Genomic DNA, 20289 nt, shown 5'->3' on the forward strand with positions numbered 1-20289 from the left:
CCTCACCTACAGAAGGACTCGAGGAAAAGACGGCAGCACGATCCGAAAACCGCGGTAAGACTTGGTCGTTTCTAAAACAAAAATACTAAGAGTGGAGGAATGGTCACAGTAAGCTGACAGACGTATTGTGATTTGGTTTCTTATTTTTATTTCATCTTACAGGAAGCAGTTCGCGGCCTGCACAACTCTGAATCCAATAAAAGCCGGTATGCTCCTCTGCAGAGGTAAGAATCAGAAACAAAGCAGCAGTATTCAATGTGTGGAGGAGAGAAGAACTTAAAATGTTTTTACTCTTATTTATTTTCATGTTTTTTTCCACAGACTGTTTGCCTCACAACGCGAGTGGGTTTCTAATGCGTGGACAGTGATATAATTGTGTGTAAGTATCTATTGGTGTTGTATGTTTGTGTGTGTGTTTTTTTTGCCTGAATATTGTTTGTGTACACTGTGTTTACACTGTGTTTATTTACAATGTACAAAAATGTTTTACAGCTTCTTGAAAAACCTACAGACGGTTCGCCGCAGCTTCCGCTACAGTCAGCCTCACGTTCCGGAAAAGGCGGCAGCCATTACAAACTCTGCCCGGTGTCGTGTAAGAAGGAAGCCGGTAAGACGTATTGGATTGTTTTGTTGGTCTGCTGTATTTGTGTAGTTAGCTTGGAAATGCAGTTTTATTTTTGGAAAATATTACTTATTGTTTTTTTTAACTTTATATAAAATCTGGCTTCTTCTGAACAACCCAAAATGTATATAAAAAGCAGTGGCGGCCGTGCATTTCACACCTAGGCCTTCAGTAGTGATCCGTCTGAATCACTCCACCCTCAATAACTATTTTATGGCAATAAAAACATCTTTTTATGCAGAAATGCAGTAGAAAGAGCTGTTGCATCGCAGATTGAGAGCTCATGTAGCCATAATAAAAGCATTTACCGAAGAAACAAACCCAAGGTTCACAAGTCTCCTTTTACTGCCGCTACAGCTGCGACACATATAAAACTGCATTGATAACAACCTCCTAAAATTATTATTAAGAGAGAAACATTTTAGTCATCGTGACCCCGAAATGAAAGTTCCTGCTTGCCCCCCCCCCCAAAAAAAAGACAATCTAACAGTCTCTTTAAGATTTCCCTATTATTCTTCACCTTTACGTCGTGGAGCTCCGCTTCCCTGCGCACTTGCTCGCTCAGGTGATCCGCTCTGGTGTCCCCGAATGTTTTGCTTGTAAGTGTCCGGCAGTGCTTTGGTGTCTCGTTGCTGCCTTGGTTAGGCAAGTCAAATTTACAAACCCAGTGTGGCTCCAAACACCATGTCGATCAGTGGCAAACAACAAGCACTCCCAGCAATACAATTTGCAGTGTTCCTCGGGGCCTGTGAGCCAGTGGTACCGCTCGTAATTAGTGGACTGAAAGTGGTGGACACATCCTTTTCCCGGTTGTGACAGGCTTGCTAGCTTCGGAGTTGCCCGACCTTTCTTAATGATGTCCAGCTTTTCTTGAAAAGTCCGTCTTGGCTTTGACAATAAATCTGCAACCAAATCCATTTCTTCTCCTCCTTCAGCCATTGTGGGTTGACAAAACAGCTATAAAATCAACACAACCATATTTTTGCTTGTGCAGCTCGCTACAGATGCAGTTTGCTAGCTCTGGCTAGTACACTGACTATCCAATCAAAGTGTATGAATATGCTGACGTTACCGTACGCCTGCTAGAGGGCCTCGGTGTTGCCAACTCATAATCTGATTGGTTGATCAAACTGTTTGATCGACACTTATTTTTGTGCTACGGGCCCGCAGAACTGATTATGAAGGCCTCCAGGCAGATTTCTTTGACCCTGGGAACAAATGATGGCTGAAATGTGATTGGTTAAATGCTTTAATATGAAAACACACGTCTGGAAACAGCGCGACCACAGGAAAAGCTGTGAAAGGAACCGTACAAACCATTTCGAATAATTTAACAAGTATTGATGGACAGGATATAATTAACATCAGTCTGTGATACAGATATTTTTTAGGCCAGCAGAGAAGGCCTTGCAGGCCCTGACGGCCCACCACTGCACTGCATCACCTTTTTAATAAAAAGGTGATGCAGTGCAGGTGAAAATAATTAACATTGAATGTTTATAGTTTCAGCAGCTGTAACATTTTGGGACCTAAAAGATAAAAAGTGTATAATCAGTTTAAAGGTGCCTCAAGGGTTAATGACCAAAATCACTGAAGTAATTTTATCAGTGTTAAATTTTTTCAAAGTACTTGTTCATTTGTCTTTTATTCACAGGATGCAGGAGTTGGTACTTTGTCACATAACCATTGTTTCTGATGACAAAGATGGGCTGATTAATTTTTTTTTTTTTGCATTCAGGGTCTTATCTGCTATGTGTACATTCAAAGTCAAGAGACTCAAACTTTCAGTGAATTCCTTTTAGTTGAGGTTATTAGCATGGCATGAATACAACATAACATACAAGGTATATCACAGAAATAATAATTAAAAATAATTTTTATTACTAGGTTATTATTTATTAGGGAGGGGCTTACCCAGGCCTGTCTTTATAAAGGCCAATGGGGGGACAGATCTACCAACCAATCACATGTGAATACTGAATTGTGATGTCATTTTTATCATCCAATGACTGAGAAGCCACATGGGTCTGTTGCCGCTGCTTCGGCTTGAGGCGCTGCTATTCATATGTAAAGTGGAGTCGTTAACACCTCCCGCATGCCGGCTCCCCCCGTACCTTTACCCCCCGCTGCTTCTGGTGGTACGTAAATGACCATATCCGTCTCAGGCGAACGAATATGAGCTGCCCCGTATGCTGACGAAAGCTGACGATAACTAGGTGCGCCCGCGTCAGTATACGGGGACAGATATGCCTCTTTTCGTGCAGTGACATGTAAAGCAACTGCTACTGGCAGCTAGAAATGACATGAACCAATCATTCAGATAGCTTCTTGACTAGGGCTGCATAAATCGATTATTTTAGTAATCGAGTATTCTATCGATTATTCCATCAATGAATCGAATAAGAAATACTTTTTTTATTAACAGTTTATCTGCATATTTTAACTTCAGTACTGCAGTTTTTCGCCTGTGAACAAACAGCAGTGGATGGAGCAGCTACAAAGTTCTCTTTTCTTCACCTTAACACTTGCTGATCAGGTGGTTGATGAAGGACCTCCAGCTGTACAAGTACTTCGTTACTGTAGATTTTTAGGTATCTGTACTTTACTTGAGTATTTATTTTCTGACTACTATTTACTTTTACTCCCTACATTTTTACACAAGTATCTGTACTTTTTACTTCTTACATTTTCAAAATAGACTCGTTACTTTAGGTTTAACGCGCCAGAACTGTTTTTATTTCCGGTCAGTGCGCAATCAAACATCAAACCGATCTGACCCTAAATAGCGGAAGAAGAGACCATCGTACTGGCGTATCCTTATCGCATGCAAAAAGATTAAAGAGGATAAACCATATAATTTATGTATCATTTATAGTGCTATAATCAGGGGTTACAGTGGGCCGCAGATGTCCATAAGTTGTGCTCGCGGTACTTCCAGCATTTAGCTAGCACTACCGAAGAGGAGCAAAAATAAAGGGAGAAACGGGTGGCAGGTACTTTTAAATGAAGCGTTTCTAAATGCTCAACAAATAGCAGCAAACACAAAAAGTGTCTGCAGTTTGTGTCTGCTAGCTAAACAAAGAGCTGCTGTATTCCTATGGCAAGCCATCAAGGTCATATTTCGCGTTTAATAAAGAATTAATTTAAAAACGCCGTTTTTTATGGCGAAAATCCCATCAACACGCCGTATTTTACGGCGTTCTGAATGCACCATGGTGAGCAGCGTAAAAGACGCCGTTTTTTCTGGTCATTGAACGCCGCATTTTACGTCACATGGTGTTCAGCAGCAACTGTAGCTGAGCTGGAGTTTAAGCAATTCACTGCGTGATCACGCACGTTAGGCTAACTGTGGCACGTCGGCGCCGCTAGCGACCAAGTTGCGACCAAGTTACCTGAGATCAGGTATCGCTCAGGTCGTAGCAACAAGATTGCGGATGCCCTCTCCCGACAGTGTGTGTCGGCAAATGATCTGGTAGAGCACATACTCCCAATATCAATGGTCCCTACCTCCGTCCAGCAGGTTCAGGTTGGGGCTGTAGGACCCCCGGCAACCCAGGTGGCTGTATCCGCATTCCCTTTTCGCTCTGGAGCCGAGATACGGGCTCTTCAGGAGGCTGATTCTCTGTTGCAAGACTTCCTAGTCTTCTGGAAAAGGCAGGCACCACCTTCTGTGGATGACAAGCACCGGGTTTCCAAGTCGGTGGCTGTGTTGTTGTGCCAGTGGGACCGGTTGCTTGAGAAGGATGGAGTGCTTTACCGTCGGGTCTTCCGACCTGACGGGGGAGAAGAAGTGTTGCAGCTGGTCCTCCCTGAAATTCTCCGGCCCCATGTCTTGCGATGGTTACATGAGGAGCACGGGCACCAAGGCGTTGAGCGCACGACCGAGTTGGTGCGGCAGCGTTGCTATTGGCCAGGTATGTTTGCCGATATTAAGCATTGGGTTCAGAAGTGCGGACGCTGTCAGGTGGCTAAGAACTCGGGGACAGGGTCTCATAGTTATATCGGCCACCTGTCGGCATCCAAACCAAATGAGGTTTTGGCCATTGACTTCGCCACATTGGAACCATCCCGTAATGGGTTGGAACACATCTTAGTGATCACAGATGTGTTCAGTAAGTACACAATCGCGGTCCCTACTGGGGATCAGCGGGCCCCAACGGTGGCCCATGCCCTCATGACTGAATGGTTTTTCAAGTTTGGGATCCCCAGTCGGATCCATTCTGATCAAGGCCGCAACTTTGAGAGTTCTTTGATCCAGCAGCTGTGTACACTGTACCAGGTGGCTAAGTCTCGCACCACCCCGTATCACCCAGCTGGTAATGGTCAGTGCGAAAGGTTAAACCGAACCCTCTATAACCTATTGCGTACACTGCCATTCTCTCGGAAGCACAATTGGGCCTCATGTCTACCACATGTGCTGTTTTGCTATAACAGCACCCCTCACCCGGGTACTGGTGAGTCACCCTTTTTCTTGATGTTTGGCCAAGAACCTCGGCTACCTGTAGATTTCTTGTTGGGACAAGTGCCGGATCCTGTGCCTCCAGGTTACCAAGGGCACTGCCTATCTTCTGGTGACCAATGTAGGGACCATGGAGGCTCTCCTGCATCCGCACACTAGTCTGGGGACATTAAGTGGGGTAGTGGTGGTTAGCCTTCTGGCAGGGGTCAGCAAGATGGGTGTTTCCCCTGCAGCTGCCCCTCAAACTACTGCCACTTCTGTCCAGGGCAAGCTTGAGGCGATGGACCTTTCGGTATTGACCGAATTAGAGCAACAGGATGTAAAATCCTGCCTGCAAAAATACATCTCCGTTTTCTCTAGCGGGGATAGTGATTTGGGTTGCACTTCTCTCGTATCACACGAGATACCATTGCTGGACGACGTTCCGGTTCGGCAGCATTATCGACGCATCCCTCCTTCAGACTACGAGGTAGTCCGGGACCACATCAATCAGTTGCTGGAAGCGCAGGTGATACGGGAAAGCAGTAGTCCCTACGCTTCCCCGATTGTCTTGGTCCGAAAGAAGGATGGCAGCCTGCGACTATGCGTCGATTACCGGCTCTTGAATAGCAGGACTAGGAAAGATGCATTTCCCCTACCACGGATTGAAGAAAGTCTGGATGCATTGGCGGGAGTTCGGTGGTTTTCCACCATTGATTTGGCCAGTGGGTATAATCAAGTTCCAGTTGCAGAATGCGACAAGCCAAAGACTGCTTTTTGCACACCGTTTGGCCTGTTTGAGTGGAACCGAATGCCCTTCGGCCTCTGTAATGCTCCCAGCACCTTTCAGCGGCTGATGCAGCGGATGTTTGGGGACCAACAGTGTCAGTCCCTGCTTCTCTATCTCGATGACATTATCATCTTTTCATCCTCCGTGTCACAACATCTACAGCGGTTAGAGGTAGTCCTTGATCGCTTACGACAGGAAGGATTGAAAGTGTGGCCTCACCCGGCCACACTTATACATGCGTTTTCATCAAGAAATGTACATATATAGTGTTTTTCCTTTTCCTTATACATGCATTTTCATCGGGAAATGTATATATTTTCTTTTTCGTTTTCCTTACACATGCGTTTTCGTCAAGAAATATATATATTTTGTTTTGCCTTTTCCTTATACAAGCCTTTGTTCTTTTTACATTTCCTTGTCTCCTCCTTTTCCTTTACCGTGTGCATTTCTGCCTCCTTTTCCTTTTCCATGTGCATTTCTGCCTCCTTTTCTGCCTCAGCATGCAAATGAGGAGGGCGGCCTTCTTGCTCCAGCTCCTCTACTCTTGGTCAATAAACAGGAAGGAGCAGAATCCATGTGCAGGTCGATTGTGCATGCCTGCGTCCAGTGTTGCCAAGCCCGCTTATTATAAGCGACTTTGGGCTTGTTTTTTTCTAAAGTCGCTTGCAAATCTCGTGAGTCGCGGGTTGCGGTTTTTTGGGTTTGTTTTTCAACGTGGAGTTGCTTATTTGGGCTTGACTTTCTTTCCGAGTGAAACTCCTTGAATATCTCTCGGCGCCCCGTAATTAAGTGTGGCCGGGTGAGGCTTTAGTTTGGTGGTCCTTCCGTTCCGGTGACGCATTCCATTTCCGCCTGTTGCGTCACACCTGTGGCTGATTATGGTGCAGTGTCGCGGCAGCATAAGAGGGCTTGGATTCAGTCTTGCAGCAGTCCTCTTTTTCCTCTGCCATTTTGGGTGTTCAGCAGCAACTGTAGCTGCGCTGGAGTTTAAGCGATTCACTGCGTGAACACGGTAAGTCACTGCTGTTGGCGGGATGGGCCGCTATAAGCCTAGAAGTTGCTTATTCATGTTTGTTTTTAGCACGTTAGGCTAACTGTGGCACATCGGCGCCGCTAGCGACCAATTTGAGAGCGTGCCCGTGGCTATTCCATCACGGTGAGTAAGTTTCATGGTGTTGTGCCTTCTCTCTCCCTAACCACCACAGACTATACTAAATCTAGTTTGTATTTCTTTTAGGTTTTGTGTCCCTGGGTCAATTGGTGGCTACCACTATTGTGGGATTTCTTCCCTACCAGTCTGCTGTTTTGCCTACGGGCTCGTTTTGCCTACGGGGCTTGCGAGGGGTGTTCGCCAAATAAGGATTGTTTTGCTTTACAAGAATAACGTGCATGAGGAGCACTGTTAAGCTGTTGTCGAGAGTGGCATGCGGCTACGGGTTCGAGCTGGCTACTTCAGGGACCAGCAGGTTTAACCCAGAAGTGTGAAGTTGCAGCAGTGTCGCAGTCCTCGGACAATTTTATTTGGGCGCTTAAAGCTCTGAGACACCTTTTTATAGCGTGAGCCTGTGAGCTCTGTGTGTTCTTTTCTTTTTAATTTGAACTCAGCTGATCTTGTGTGTTTTAATTGTGTTCTTATCTTTTGTTTTAGTGTGGGCGAGCCAGTGGTCGAGGGGTCCGTGCCCTGGTGGTGGGAAGTCTTGCGTGCCACATTTGCAGTGTTGTGCACTGGGTGACGCTGTGGCGCTGTGCGCCCTTGTGTGTAGTGTGTGTGTGTGTGTGTTTCGGTCCGGATCCAGTCCAGCCACTGGTGAGTCCATATGTTTATATCTCCCATTATAATTATTGTTGTATTTTATCATTCTTCCCCTTGGCCTAGTAGAGTTGTTGTGGCCGAGGCTGGGAGGGTTTTAATGTGTTTCGTGCAGCTGAATATTTTTGTTTTATTAAGTGTATGTTGGTTTTATTGCGCATTGTGTGTTTTTCTTGTTTTAAATAAAGTATTTTATTGGATTATTAAGAGAGATCCCTCTTCTTTGGCCTGGTGCATTTCGAACTTGTGAACCTTGTAATCTTTGTAGTAATTTATCTATTATTCCAGAGGGATCTTTTCCCCCGGTGGCGTTGTCGGAAATTTTAGAGCTCTTGCGAGCGTAAGATATTGCCGCCCTGCTACAAAAGCAAAAGACGAGTGGTAGGCAGGGTTATAATAATTTAGGATTTTACATTATCATTTAGTTTCAGTTAGTTTTTACTTTTGTTTCTCTAATTCAGTTAGTTTTAATTAGTTTTCAGAGTGGTTTTGCTCGTTTTTATTTTTTATTTTAGGTTTTATGCTTAGTTTTATGCTTAGTTTTAGTTTAGTTTCATTAGTTTCAGTGTTAGTTTTAGTATTTTCACACTTTGTCAGGTGCAAGATTCAATGCGCAAAAGTGACTATTGTGTAATAAAAACTCAAGATACCATAAAGAAATTAATTCAACAACCAACAGTTCACAAGACAGAAGCACTACGTGCTAAATGTGGAATAATTAGGACACACATGAGCATCAACAGGGAGAAACAAAGAAAAATATGAACTCCCAAACTCAATAAATTCTACAATAAACTCCCAATAAACTCCAGTGTCAGTGCAGTAGATTAACAACATCTACATGTGGTGTTTGACAAAAACAAACTCTTTGAAGGAGTCAAATTTCAAATCCAGCTGCATCCTGATGTTCTCCACCACCCGAAGCTGCTTGTGTTTTGGAGCTAGCTTGGTTAGATGCTCGCTGATTAGACTTGCAAGGTCTTTGCAGCCTCTGTACACAACCTACAGAAGTGTCCGACCTCATGTCTGCATTTATGCTTGTGTAGCTGTGTGTGTTGTGTGTGTTAATAACCTTGTGATCGTGTGCTGCGGTGCCAGCTGGGACTTTTTTTTGGTCCTTGCTCTTTGTGCTCAGTTTTTTGGCTGCAAACATATTTGTCCCTGTTTTTCCACTTCCTTCATTTCCTCACGTCCATTCCGACAGCAGTCTCCCTCCAGCAATTTTCTGACATTTGTGAGTCCTTATACTGATGCTTTGATTATTATTCCTGATTGTTATTCTCTTACTGATAAAGTAGACGGAAACGCACAAGAACTGAACAGGTTAATCACAGCGTTGCGGCAGCGTGGACCCGCTCTGAACCCGATCGGTTCAGAACGACTCTGCCGCTTTCTCGTGCACACACACGCACACAGCTGCCCTACGGCGCTCCCAGCTTAAACTCAGAGAGCGGAAAAATTATCAATCCACAATAATTTCAGTTAGTTTTAGTTAGTTTTTTAAACTCACAATACAGTTTTAGTTATCGATTTTTCCTATTAATTGTAGTTTTTATTTATTTCAGTTAACGACAATGTTTTTTCAATTTCAGTTTTCGTTATTTTGTTCGTTTTCGTTAACTATAATAACCCTGGTGGTAGGTAGTTTGTCCCTTCCAAGCCCCCGTTTCCCGTTTATCGCTCCTGCCCATGCAAGTTGACCGGGCGTATACCCAAACAAACACTCATAACAGCCCAGAGCAGGGGTGGGCATCTCCAGGCCTCGAGGGCCGGTGTCCTGCAGGTTTTAGATGTGTCTCTGCTTCAACACACCTGAGTCAAATATAGAAGTCATTAGCAGGACTCTGGAGAACTTGACTGCATACTGAGGAGGTAATTCAGCCATTTGATTCAGGTGTGTTGATCAGGGACACGTCTAAAACCTGCAGGACACCAGCCCTCAAGGCCTGGAATTGCCCACCCCTGGCCCAGAGTGAGGAGGCAGCGTAAGAATGAACTCCAGTAAGCGGGGAAAATATAGAAAAAAATATAATAAAGAGTGGGAGAAAGAGAGCACACTTACAGAATGGATCCGAGCTCAGATGGGAGACAGTGGCGCTAAAAGTGGGTATGCACTATATGCAATGCATAGGGGCGCCGCACAAGAGGGGGGCGCCAAAACGAGGCGACCAAATTATTTCTCTAGTCGCATTTTCTGTATCTAACAGCTGTGCATATGAAATGATCATTAACAGAGGAACGGCGCTGATTAGGCACCCCTGTGCTCCTCCTGCCTCCCCCCCCCTCAAAATATGTGTCCGCATACACCTATGAAAGTACCTGCGGTCCTAATGGACCAAAGGCATTCCCCAGATTTTGCAAGTGTGAAATATGTGCTCACTATGCTGATTTAGTTCAACATGCTAATACAGAGAAGCACCCACAAAAAAAAAAAAAAAATCTGTGCACCCTTCTCTTCTATGAGGCTAAGAAACATGGGTTTTACTGCTCCAAAACACAATGAGACAAAACAAAGAAGTGAGCTATACTACTACAGAGCTATGCTGTTTAAAAGCGGCCTCAGTTTTTACACAATGTTGTGGGTTGCCAGTTGGGCTTCTTTTGGGCTTGTTTTCATAGAGCTGGTTGCTTGTTTCTGTTGCGAGATCTGGCAACACTGCCTGCGCCTTTGACTTCAGTTTAGCAGCCCCGAAAAGTTCGGCAGTATCCATAACTGACACACCCGCAAGCAAAAATGATTCAAAGGCATCAGCGGGCAGCAAATATCCAGGTCTCCCGACAGTTTTTGTGTGGTACAAAGACTTGTGCAAGCAACACTCCACCTCCTCCAAAATCTGGAGAACTAATGGGTCAGCTTCATTATCTGCAGCTAAATGGAGTAGCCTCTCATTCAGAATATCTACACGAAACATTAAACAGTCATCACTGACAGTATTGCTTTCAGCTAAGCTAGCAGGGTGACCTAATTCTTCTGCAATTGTCTGAGACAAGACCTGGAATTGTCAGAGACCTACCTGGAAAATTCATGGATGCTCATCTTCTTTATGATATAGCGAAAGGTAAGGTTAACAATGACAGTATTTACGTGTTAGTTAGCCGTGGTAACGTTATCCACCATTGTCATTTTACCATTCTGTGTCTGTGTGTAAAAGAAACAGTCTCCGATTGGAAAGTAAGCTAACTAGCATCAACTTTAGCCACAGGTAGCTAAAATATATTCTGCTGCCTGTCAGTGCTGTAATGTTAAAAGATTTACTTTCTATATTAATGTAAAAATCACTGACATCTTCCAACACTGTTGTTTAGAGTAGTGTTTTAAATATTGACCTGAAAGCTATATGCCAAACCATTTCCACGTTCTGATGTGATTCATAATTTTCTTTTTGCTTTCTTCTTGTGTCCATCTTTCTCAGCAGCAGCCCACCAAACAAGCATGTCAGTCATCAAGATGTTACTACAGTGTGCCACGCTGTTCCAATAATAAACAAAAAACTCTGTATTTGAGTTTCCACGATTTTCCAGTGGACACAGAAATGCATGTCTGTTGAGGGAGAGCGATCAGGAGAGATGAGGGGCCAAGTTTAAAATTCTTTGTGGAGGAGGACAGTGTGTGACAGTGTCTGAAAGGAGACAAACCAGGTCAGAGCCTCCCTGCCCCTTCAGCTCACACTTCTTGGATGAACATTCATTACTGCAAGCAGCTGTGATGGAAATCAAATCTATCCTGTGCTTTTTAAAAAAATTTTTTATAGCTATTAATGAATGAATTGATGTGAAGAATTCTGTAAAATGTTTTGTAAATAGCTTGTCTTGAGTGATATGCATATGTACTTCTTTTACATGTAAATTGCATATTTTTGTACATTTTACACATTTGGCAATGGAGCACGTGGAGGAGAAAAAATGCTCAAATTAAAGCTTCCATTGTGGAACAAAGAAACGGGGTTTGTGGCAGTTTCTTGCAAACATTTATTAATTATATTAAACACTGTACATGGAGCAGTGATGATAAAAAATATATATATTAGCAAATACACAATTTAGGTCCATTTTGCATTGTAGAGAAAATGTATTTACAAAAGGCACATCAATTGCATTTCAACATTAAACTAAATTCCTCAGGATTTTCAACTTAAGAAGACATCCATGTAGACGATAAGCTCCTCATCCCCTTCAACTCCATGCAGCAACTTGCATATCCCTGGTTGTGGACGTGTGTCTTTCAGTTTCTCTCTGCTGGCCATGATGTGAGGCTCTGGAAGAGGACCTGCAAAGTGAGATATGTCAATTTTAACATGGATTTCATTATGTCATGTGACCTTGCAAACTATGACAGTCACACTAATCACCTCCCTGTACATGTTTGTAATGCAAAAATAACTCCTTTAATAGTTCAAGCTGCTGCAAATTTAAATAGTAAAATTTTATTATAAAGATAATATAGAGGACATATATGAAAAGCTAAGCAATACATACTATTACATACTATTCACTTATGTTAGAAATGCATTTGAATAGCTGGGGGCTCATATATATATATATATATATATATATATATATATATATATATATATATATATATATATATATATATATATATATATAAATAATTAGGGGTGGGACTTTAACGTGTTAATTTCAATTAATTAATTATGGGGAAATTAACGAATTAAAGATTTTAACGCATTTTAACGCACTTTGCACCGTGGAACGTTTCTCAGTGCACGAGTTCCCGGCATACAGATTATATGACACAGCATGTCCAAATTCATGGGCCGCATCCTGCGAAGGACCCGGCCCACGTCCTTCAGAGCCCACGAAGACCGCAAAGGGAGGACGTGAGCGGCTAGCGTTCATATCAGCGTCACCTGTCCTCACCTCTGCGTAGCTCATGTCGCCTAGCAACCGTGAGTGTGAAGCACAGCTGTGTAAAAGCAGCTGGTTAAACGGAGAACGAACTTTTTCTCCTTTTTGTGGTTTAATTTTAAGTCTTTAATTCAAAATAAGCTGTTAAAACAAGCATAACACATTTCAACATCAAGGAATACAGCTGAGAGAATGATTAATTTTCAACTATATTAAGTGAGACATTAATGTTGAATAAAACTATCCAGTTATGATGCTTAACTTTAATTTCAGGAGTTTGCTTATCACAGGAGCACTTCCACCCTTCGTTGGTCTGTGTAGTAGACTGGTGGGAAAATAAACAAAGTTTAAGCTTATGTATATTGATTTATTCATCAACCAAACTTAAATTAATATTTCTCATGTCAAATATTGAAATGCGATTAAAATGCGATTAATTTCGATTAATTAATTACAAAGCTTCTAATTAATTTGATAAATAGCCCCACCCCTAATATATATATAGACAATATTTACTTATTTACTGTTAATCTATTAGCATAACTTGTTCTTCAAATAGCCATTTAGATGACTGGGGGATGAATGAATGTGACTGATGCCTGGGTCTTCTAGGTTCCTGTTTGTCTGCAGTGTTTATCTCCTGACATCAGATAGCTCACTGTGCGCCTTTCATCCTCGCTGAAGCTGTTCACCCTTCGTCTCCCTTCCAGGGTTTTTTGTATTTGTTTTCCTCCCCTACCTAAATAAATACCCTTTTAAGATATGTCGTTCTCTGGAGTCCTTCGTGTTTGCCCTTCCTCGCCCGTTTCCTCCCCGGCCATGACAGTTTCAAGGAGTCCTGCAGAGAAACTGATGTGAAAGGTGTTTGAAAGAGTTATATAGCAGCTACGAGCTACCAGGATATATTTACATAGACAAATATCATTCACCCAACTGTCAAATCTCCACTGCATGCATTTATCTCATATTCTCCCCTGTGTGATAAACAGGACATAAACAGGCTATAAAACTCTTTCCCATCAGCAAAAAGGGCAGAAATATGAACCACCTGACACTGTATTTAAGTTATTTATGTTTCAATTGGAAGGACCAGTTTGAATAATTGAATTTAAATTTTCATTTGCTCCACTTAAAGTTTAAATTCAGTCACTCTGAGACTGATTTATTGGTCATCTTTTTGCAACTGTGTGTGGTGAGAAGAGTCCCCATAAAATACTAAACCCCAAATTGCCCCAGATACATCCATCACTTGATTTTGTGTGTGTGTGTGTGTGTGTGTGTGTGTGTGTGTGTGTGTGTGTGTGTGTGTGTGTGTGTGTGTGTGCGCACCTCTTTCACACAACACACACACACACACACACACACACACACACACACACACACACACACACGCACACACACACACACACACACACACGCAGAGATCATACTGTACTCTGTTCATTTTCCATGCTCTATGAATGGGAGAATGAAAGGAGTATAAAATGATATAAATTCTTGATCCTGGAAACATTTGTGATCTGCAGGAGGGTTCTTTCACCAGCGTGAAATCCTCATGAATTTAAAAGCATTGTTCCTGTAGTAAAATACACAAACAGACCCAAAGAACATGTTGAACAAATGTTGAATTTGCTTAGTCAAAAAAGGGCTGCTTTACTTCACTCAAGACAAATCATGTTTTTGTCTGTAGGCGTGCTTTCCAAATTGGCTGCTTTGGAAAACAAATGAAGATGATGTAGGGGAAACTTTCTGCACACACACACACACACATTAACCCGACTAGTAATACACACTCTGAAATTAAAAACCTAGAGGACACACTTCTTCTCAAATGCTGAGTTTATTCACTGCTTACAGACACTTGCCACAATAAACTCTCCAGGATCCAGAACAACAGGTTGATGTTTAAGGAAACTCTGGTGCTACTAAATCACAGAATCAACTCTCTCTAATCAGCAAAGGACAGATGATATTTACAATGTGAAGACCATGAATATGGATCTTTTAAACATGCATGGTAAAAATTGCCATGAAAATTGTTGTAAATAAGCACCAACAGTCTCTCCAATCAACGTATGAAACAGTTGTTGTTCAGCAGACTTACAGGATTGTTAAGGATTCATCCCACACCCTTTTTACAGAATACGAGCTGTTACCTTCAGGAAGACGTTACAGAGCAAGTAGCTGTAAACAAACTGCTACAAGCTCTCATTCCTCCCAACATCTACTGGATTATTGAATAAAGACTTAGCACTTTTTAAAAGGCCCGGAGCCAAAGCGACATGCATGTGAGTGTTAGCTTTACAAAGTTTAAACCACACCACTCTGACAAGATCAAAATCAAACAAACACACATCAGCATAAATAAACAACTGAGATAAACAACCAAACTACAATTAAACCACAGTAAATAAAGGGCTAATTCAAAGTAAAATTAGCTCAGTAGCTAATAAAATTGAGTCTTTGGGGAAAAAGTAGTTTAATTCAATGTAAATATTTTTATTCTTTTTAACAAGTTTATTAACATTTTAGTGTTTGATTCTTTGAACATTGATACAGAATGATAAAAAGCTGATTTCATGATGCACATAGAAGAATAAAATGCTCATAAACAAATGAGATAAACAGCCAAACTATATGAACTATAATAACTAATGAGTCACTCCAATGAATTTTGCAAAATAAACTAGCTCAGTAGCAAATAAAATTAAGCCTCTCCTCGCAGTCTTGAGCCACCCAAACACTCTGACTCCCTCCTGTCACCTGTAAGCCTGCACACTTCCTCCTGGGATCTGGACATGATGGTTTTCCCCCTTGACCCCAAGCCTCATAGTCCATCTCCTGCCCGTCCACCCACAGCCAGTCCTCAGATAAGAAACGCAGTCCAATCCAGACGTGTTCAGTGGTGTGATGTTTCTTCAGCTCTCTCTGGATCAGCAGCATCTCGGTCTGTGACGCCACGCTGGCCAGGTCATCATACTGCTCCCTGCAGTACTCCAGAGCTTCCTCCCAAGTCTTGTTCTCCTGCACCACCACTGCTCTGTAGCAGAAGAAGGCATCCCTGTGGTCTCCTTTTGCATTATACCACCTGCCTTCATTATTTATACGGCCATAAAATTCATCATTTGGGTTGTTAGGTTCACCTGTTTTCCAGAAAAACCAGGTCACCTCTCCACCTCCTGACCACATCCATTTGTTCAGTGAGGAAATATTTTCAAGTCCAAACCACATAAACTCATCATTACTGTGGTAGAGCTTCATAAGTTTGAGATTGTCCCGTTCATTACTGACGGGGGCCAGGTCCATGTATTTCTGTCGACAGTAACTCAAAGCTTCATCCCGAGTCTTTCTCTCACCAATGTAAACATACTTGCAAAATGTTCCAGATAAGCTCATCAGGAGCAGGATGCAGAGGAAGACTTGAGCCATTGTTGTGTTTCAAGGAGTCCTGCAGAGAAACTGATGTGAAAGGTGTTTGAAAGATTTATATAGCAGCTACGAGCTACCAGGATATATTTACATAGACAAATATCCTTCACCCAACTGTCAAATCTCCACTGCATGCATTTATCTCATATTCTCCCCTGTGTGATAAACAGGACATAAACAGGCTATAAAACTCTTTCCCATCAGCAAAAAGGGCAGAAATATGAACCACCTGACACTGTATTTAAGTTATTTATGTTTCAATTTGAACGATCAGTTTGAATAATTGTATTTAAATTTTCATTTATTCCACTTAAATTTTGAATTCAGTCACCTTGAGCCTGTATCAAGAATTGAAATTACTATACTCACAATATCTTTAAAAATCAATATGTTTACACACATCAAGAGAGGCTGTAGACTATGTTATGCTGGATGCTTAATAGCTAGGCTAAACTTTGTAGTTGTGGACCTTCGGAAAATTATGGTTGGACTTCTGCCAGCAGAACCACAACAGTGTGTTCAATTCCCAGCTCCTCCTTATTGATTTATTGGTCATCTTTGTGTTCTCTTAAAATACTAGACCCCAAATTACCACGGATGCATCCATCACTGGATTTGTGTTTGTGTGTGTGAGAGAGAGACACACACAGACAGAGGTGGCAAAAGTACTGACATTCTGTACTTAAGTAGAAGTACAAGTACTTGTGTTAAAAAATACTTTGGTAAAAGTCGAAGTACTGGTTCAACTTCTTTACTTAAGTAAAAGTAAAAAAGTACAGGCTCTGAAATTTACTCAAAGTAAGAAAGTAAAAGTAGCTCTTTGGAGGACATTTCTACCTGCTATTTTTGTGTAAAGCTAACTGAACCTTATTATATATTATTGTAATATATAAAATAATACATGAGAACACAAACGTTATTCCATCTAAATTTTAATTCTAATGAATGTACTCAGCTTGAATCACAAACTGTGAAAGGGAATTTAAACACAGCTCTGTTCTCTGTGTCCTCCATAGTAGAGGGTGACTGTGCCTCCACCTAAACACAAACATGAGGATACTCAGGGGTTACAGTGGGATTCAGAAGGTGGAGGAACCCTAAGATCAGCTGTAGTGGCTCTGCATGGGGAGAAGAATCACAGCTTTCTATTGTGAGCTCCAGTAAATGATGTTGGTGTGCAGGCTGTGATCAGCTGACCTGCTGCTGCTGCTCTGAGGTTTACTGCTCTGTGTGGATGAACTGAACTCACAAAGATGTAACCCAGTATTTCACAGCTATCTGAGCTGATCTCCATCCCCTACACTGACAGCATACAGGCTGTAGAAATGTTGGATTCAGTGAATGAATCTCAGCATCAGCAGCTTTGATTCAAACTCATATCTGCTGCACTGATGTAACCTGTAACTCTGACCATGAACACAAACACTGTGCTCCAGTCCAACACAGAGCTTTACTGTAAATACAGTACAACAAGATAACCTGTTTATTACGTACTAAACTGCAGTATTTTCATACAATCTTTGAATAACACAAAGTCAGCATACTTCAGTTTATTTTCCAGTCCTTACCTTTAAATCTAACCTCTCTTCTTCCTCTCCTGTCCTCTTTCTCCATCTCTGAGTGAACTTCTCCCTGAAATGCAGCAGCTCTTCTTTTAGCTAGCAGACACACTGTGTGACAAACTGCACCCACTTTGTGTGTTTGCTGATATTTGTTGAGCATTTAGAAACGTTGCATTTATCTGCCACACGTTACTCCCTTCATGCTCGCTCCTCTTCAGTACCGCTAGCTAAGCTGTTTATGTGCCGCGAACATAACTTACGGACTCGGTCCGGCCCGCTGTGACCCCTGATTATAGCGCTATAAATGAGACATTAATTACATGGGTTTGTGTATTTAATCCCTTTGTACCCGATAAGCCCCGGTGATGGAGGATACGCCAGTACGATTGTCTCTTATATGTTAATATTCCTCCGGCTCAGATCGCTTGATGACTGACGGCGCACTGACCGAAAACGCAAACTTCTCCCTGACGTGTTAAAAAGTAACGAGTCTGTTTTGAAAATGTAAGAAGTAGAAAGTACCGATACTTGTGTAAAAATGTAGGGAGTAAAAGTAAAAAGTACTCAGAAAAATAAATACTCAAGTAAAGTACAGATACCTAAAAAATCTACTTAAGTACAGTAACGAAGTATTTGTACTTCGTTACTTCCCACCTCTGCACACAGACACACAACATTGTTCGTGTAATAAAATACACAAACAGACCCAAAGAACATGTTGAACAAATGTTGAATTTGCTTATTCAAAAAAAGGCCTGCTTTACTTCACACAAGACAAATCATGTTTAGGCATGCTTTCCAAATTGGCTGCTTTGGAAAACAAATGAAGATAATACAGGGGAAGCTTTCTGCTTCATCTGATAACCTCTGCGACTGCCTTATAAGAAGTTACTTCTTTGTATCGTTTTTTTTTTTTTTAAGGACAGAGCATTTTAAAAATTTGAAATGATTCTGTGTTTGGTAAGAGGGTCCACCTGGCAGAGAAAAACCTCTGTACACACAGTTGATTTGGGCTAACGTCCACAGACAGGAGCAGGTTAAAGGAAGTCGGCTCTGGAACTAAAGAGGGAACTCAAAATCCAAAACAGGAAGCGGGCTCAAATTAAGAATAGCCAAATAAATAGTAAAAATGTCCAAATTATATAAAACAAACACAGTGAGGAAATACCTGAAACAATACAATGAGTAGATAAATGAACAATATCTCTGCATGAGAAAAATGCAACAAAGAAGAAAAAACAAAAATTGAAAAAAAGAGAAGATGAAGACGAGGAGAAAGCAAATGAATTAAAAGGAAATAAGTATGTGTTGTTTAATGTGGATTGAAACCTTTTTTTTTTTCTTGTGCAGGACAGAGCAATAATCAGGGAAAGAAAGTGTTGACAGGCAGGGATGAAAAATGATACTAAACACATGTCTCAGTGGGTCAAAAGCAGGAAGATTCAGACCTGGATCAGCCTCCTCCCCGAGGATAGAAACAAGAGCAAAACGACAGACCAACACCATCAGCATCAGCAGACCTTTATCCAGGGCCAGATTTGACTAAATATTCCACAACTTCACCTCCACCCTATTCTGACTAGGGATGGGGATTGATAAGAATTTAGTGATTCCAATTCCATTATCGATGTCACTTATCAATTCGATTCATTATCGATTCTCATTGGGTTAGTGAATAAGATATACCACAAATGGGTTGGTTTGCATTAACTCTTTTTAATGCAAAGTAGAACAAAACTAAAATTGGTATTAAAAAAAAAGAATTCCACTTTCAAAATTAATACTAAAAACTGCGAGGTGTGCGAGAAGCAGCCTCTGAGCCAGCCAGACTCTTGCATTCCTCATCAACTAAATGTTACAGGAGATGTAGATTATTCATACAGTATAGTGAGAGCAGTACAGCAAAACAGGGTTACAACTATCTGTTATTCCATTGATTAATCGAGTGATCTGATTAGAAATACTTTTTTCATATTAACAATCCATCTGCATATTTTAACTTCCATACTGCAGTTTTTCTTTCTCTGTGTGAAACAAACAGCGGTGGATGCATCAGCTACAAAGTTCTCTTTTCTTCACATTGACACTTACTGATCAGGTGGTTGATGAAGGACCTCCAGTTGTTTCAAAGTAAAGGTTTTAACGGTGGTTACAGGAAAAAGCGCTGCTGCTTTGGACACGAGAAAAACGTTTCCTTTCGCTCCACCCGAGCTCACCTTCTCGGTAACGGCTCCGCCTTTTTGCGCTTGCTGTGTGCGCACAGACTGCACGTAAAACAGCTGCTGCTGTTACTGAAACACTGTGAACGTAATTTTGTAATGCTTTTTATCTTGAGCTTCTGTCTTCACGCTGTTGGATATATTCCAAACCAAATAAGGCACAATGTAAACCAAATGTAATCACAGAAATGCGTCGATAAGCGGAATCGTCAAGCAAGCAGACTAAAGATTCCGAAGAACTGAATTACTGGGAACCGGTTCTCTACAAGAACTGGTTCTCGATTCCCATCCCTACTTCTGACCCTGAAAAACAAACTTCAACATCAACTTACCTCCTCCAGCCCACACTAGACCTTTCCAGAGAGACTGCACGGACATTAATGTCCCTTCATGTGAATGGATTGGGAAAATATTTTTTTCCTTTCCTGGGATGAATGAACAGTTTGGATGACAGCATCACCACAGCATTCATGCTACATGCAGGCCTGAATGCAAATATAGTTTAATTTAATTCATTTAAATCAGCAACTGAAAGAAAGACTGATTTTTTGAA

Source organism: Archocentrus centrarchus, chromosome 2 (assembly GCF_007364275.1).
Source record: "Archocentrus centrarchus isolate MPI-CPG fArcCen1 chromosome 2, fArcCen1, whole genome shotgun sequence".
Taxonomy (NCBI): domain Eukaryota; kingdom Metazoa; phylum Chordata; class Actinopteri; order Cichliformes; family Cichlidae; genus Archocentrus; species Archocentrus centrarchus.